Genomic DNA, 4,628 nt, shown 5'->3' with positions numbered 1-4,628 from the left:
GTGGGACTGAACCCGGGACCATGTGGTTGGTAAGCAAGCTACTTACCACACAGCCACTCCTGCACCTATGTTGTGTGGAGTTTTTCTTGAAGAGACTGTCCCTCTGTTGGGATATCTTACTTCAGCCCTTTTGTACACTTGTATTTTCCAGGACCTACCTTCTCACATAACTGATTTTATGTAAACTGCCACCATTTTCATTATTCATCCTTGAAATCCCCTTTTCGTCGGTTGCCTTTGTAGCAAATAAAATATACTTATTATTATTATTATTACAATAGCCAACTTAGGCACAAAGCCACACAGAGTTTATTAGAAACAACCGTTGCTTACATCAGCCCCCGCTTAAACTGCTATTTTAAGGGATGTAGGGTCCAGACAGCTAACAACTAATGCAAGTAGTTTATTCCATGCTTCAGCAATTCTGAGCAGGAAAAAATGTTTCTGAAAGTCATCATACTAATGTCCACTTTTCCAGTGTCTGCATGAATCAGAGAGAATTCAAAGAAGCATTAATGTCCGCACTGGCAAAAACTCAACCCTAAACCCACCTCCCTTAAATGAAAATAATTTATAAAATAAGATTAAAGTTCATATGACCAAGATTTAAAACATTTCATTCAACTTTTAAAATACACTGGGGAACCAAAATATCTTGTGATTGTCTTTAATTTTAGATGGAGTTGCTTTTTTGGTACAAAATTATTGATGTTGTTATTGTTGGTGATGGCAGTAGTTGCACTAATACTAGTATTGATGGGGGACGTGTAGATGATGATAGTGGTAGTGAAGAGAGAGAGAGAGAGAGAGAGAGAGAGAGAGAGAAATAGGGAGGCAAATAGATAGACAAATAGTGAGATAGATAGAGAGTAACATAGTGACTCAAGACCACCGTACCTGACAAACGGTTTCTCTTGCCGAACAGCTAAGTTATGAGGATGTAAACATACCAACACCAGTTGTCAAGTGGTTGTGGGGGGGGGGGACAAACAGACACAAAGACCACCACACAGATATATATATATATAGTAAGGTGAAGGTTGGCAATGAGTACAGTGCAGAATTCAGGGCAGAAGTAGGGGCTCACCAAGGATCTGTCCTTAGCCCCCTCTTGTTCATCATAGTCCTCCAGGCAATAATAGAGGAATTTAAGACAGGCTGCCTTTGGGAGCTCCTCTCTGCTGATGACCTTGCTCTTATAGCTGAATCACTACCAGAACTACAGAAGAAGTACCAGGTATGGAAGCAAGGTCTAGAATCAAAGGGCCTTAGAGTTAACCTAGCAAAAGCCAAACTCATACTAAGAAGAAAGGCAGACAAATCACAAATGCCTTCAGGTAGAGGACCTGGCTCAATATGTAGAAAAGGCATAGGTAGAAAGTCCATAAGATGCACCCAGTATAAGCTTTGGACACATAAAAGGTGCAGCAACATCAGAGGAAGGCTAACAGGGAAAACAGCTTTCGTATGCGGAAGATGCACAGGTACAATAAATGTTGAAAATGTACAGAAAATAGACTCCATCAACTGTCAGTGGGGTAAGCTAGAGGTAGTAGATAGCTTTCGTTTTCTAGGTGACCAAGTTAATAGTGGAAGTGTGAGAGTAAGATTAGGTTGGGCAAAGTTCAGAAAGCTCCTACCGCTGCTAGCAACAAAGGGCCTCTCTCCCAGAGTGAAAGGCAGATTGTATGATGCCTATGTGCATACAGCTATGCTACATGGCAGTGAAACATGGGTTGTGACTACCTGAGGACATGTGTAGGCTTGAAAGAAATGAAGCCAGCATACTCCGCTGGGTGTGCAATGTCAGTGTGCGTGTTCAACAGAGTGTAAACATCTTAAGAGAAAAGTTAAGCATGAGAGGCATCAGATGTGGTGTGCGAGAGAGACAACTGTGCTGGTCTGGTCATGTGATGTGTATGGATGAGATCTCAATCACAAGTCAATGCCTCTGAGGCTCAAAGTTCGAAGATCATGCTTCACTACTTCATCTCATGTCTTCTTCGACCTACCTCTACTACAAGTTCCCTCCACAGAGATTGGCACTTCTTTACAGTTAACCTCATTCATATGCATCACATGACCATACCCTTTAAGGTGGTGCTCTAGCATGGCCAGTCAAATAACTGAAACAAGTAAAAGAATAAAATACATATATATATATACATACGCATGTACACATATGCATACAAATACATTATGGCACTCCATCAGTTACAATGACGAGGGTTCCAGTTGATCCGATCAACGGAACAGCCTGCTCGTGAAATTAACGTGCAAGTGGCTGAGCACTCCACAGACACGTGTACCCTCAACGTAGTTCTCGGGGATATTCAGCGTGACACAGAGTATGACAAAGCTGGCCCTTTGAAATACAGGTACAACAGAAACAGGAAGAAAGCTTGAGAGAAAGTTGTGGTGAAAGAGTACTGCAGGGTTCGCCACCACCCCCTGCCAGAGCCTCGTGGAGCTTTAAGTGTTTTCGCTCAATAAACACAACACCCAGTCTGGGAATCGAAACAGCAATCCTATGACCATGAGTCCGCTGCCTTAACCACTGGGCCATTACACCTCCACACACACACACACACACACATATATATCATCATCATCGTTTAACATCCGTTTTCCATGCTGGCATGGGTTGGACAGTTTGACAGGTCTGGAGAGCCAGCGGCTGCACCAGGCCCCAGTCTGATCTGGCAATGTTTCTACAGTCCGATGCCCTTCCTAACGCCAAGCCCATAGAAAGACCCATGCTAGGAATATCATTGTGGGAGTATATCTGAAATGAGGTAATTTGAGAACAGAGCAAACCGAATGAGATGACCACAGAATTCTGCTGGGCTAGACATGTTGCAAGACTCATAAACAGGTGGAGCAATGCAGTTGCTGAATGGTTTTCAAGAGATTGGAAAAATCTACTCCAAAGCACACACACACCCTGCTCCCCCCCAATAACTGCAGAGCTGTTTCGAGCAAAACCTTTTACCTGATTGTTCTCTTGAACCTGAACAACAGGTATGTGGCTTTTCAGTCTCACAAGAGACCAACACCCTTTTATACAAATATGGCATTGATAGGCATCTCTTGCAGCAGGTGTGTGTGTGTGTGTGTGTGTGTGTGTGTAGGTATATAGGCGTCATCGACACAATGCCTATTGAGTCAGAAAACCTGTCCACGACTGTCCTCTTATCTGCAGACATTAAGACTGTCTTTTACTTTAATAGAATGTCAATTTCAAAAATATTCTTGATTTTCGAGATTATCTCCCCTTCCCAAGTGGAGATAGTCTCAATTACCATTTGGTGATAATGATACATTTTGCCAGAGGCAAAGATAATTTTAATAGCTCAGGAGTGCATGATATTATATTTGATATAGTATTGGAGATCCATTTCAGCTGATGTTATCAATAATTTTCGCACTGGGTATTAGATAACCTGACATTAGATAGCAAGGGGGTACACAAACCCTTCAGAGGATAGCACCCACCCTATTGACAGACAAGTGCATATTTTCCCCGACTTATGGATTTTTAGACGACTTTATGCAGTCATTTGGCTGCGGTCATGCTGGAGTACTACCTTTAGTCGAAGGAATCGTCCCCGGGTCTTACATACACACAGGTATCTATATGTGAAAGGCTGTGCTTATTATACATGTACACTGAGCCAGAATAGTTCTTCCTTTCTCTTTTGTTTTTAATCATTGACAGACTTAGGCTATCAAACACAAGTCAGTGTCAAATCGACACCTGACGTTGCATAGCAGACACATTTCTGTTTTATCTATTGATCTTTCTACCTCGATTATCACACACACAGCACAGCTATATCTATTTATCTAACTATCTGCATGTATGTATAACGTGTTTGTATGCGAGTCTTGTAAAGTAAAATGTATAGAGAACATGGTGGGCTTTGGAGGAGCAAGATTTTAAAGTGTTGACTCTAGACCCCCCCCACCACCACCAAAAAAAAAACATCGGAATATACAAGAATTGTGTTCTTTTTATAAGGTTATTGGTAATTTTCCAGTTTCGAGAGGTAAAAGAAATAAATAAAAATATTCAAGGGAAATGACTGAACGATTTACCAGTATTATCCGTACTACTTTTTCTCTAAAACAGCATGCGACGGAATTTTTTTTTTTTAAAGTTTAGGGTTAGGGTTAGGGGTTAGATATTGTGCAGCCGGTCTTCCACGAGGAATTTTCGATTTCTCATAAGAAACTATGATATTCAATCACGTGATTTATATACAAACAGTTAACGTCAATCAAATCACGTGATTTATCTATAAACAAAGTAGTACGGATAATACTGGTAAGACGTTCAGTTATTTCCCTTGTATTTTATTTACTTTTTTAACCTCTCGAAACTGGAAGATTACCAGATTATTATTATTAGTAGTAGTAGTAGTAGTAGCAGCAACAGCAATCTTAAGAAATATTTTTAAAAAATACGAAATGAAGGGCTTTTCTGATTTTTAAATAAAAAAAAAAAACGTAAACAAATAAACTCAATGATTATAAAGATGGAAAAATGAATCGAAAAATTATACTTGAAAATTAGATTATTAATTTCGATAACATGCACACACGTTATAGTGGGGGGTGGGGTGGAT

This window comes from Octopus bimaculoides, chromosome 13, assembly GCF_046866305.1.
Source record: "Octopus bimaculoides isolate indiv1 chromosome 13, ASM4686630v1, whole genome shotgun sequence".
In the NCBI taxonomy this organism is placed as follows: domain Eukaryota; kingdom Metazoa; phylum Mollusca; class Cephalopoda; order Octopoda; family Octopodidae; genus Octopus; species Octopus bimaculoides.
The sequence above is the reverse complement of the archived record's forward strand: the minus strand, read 5'-3'. Positions refer to the sequence as shown.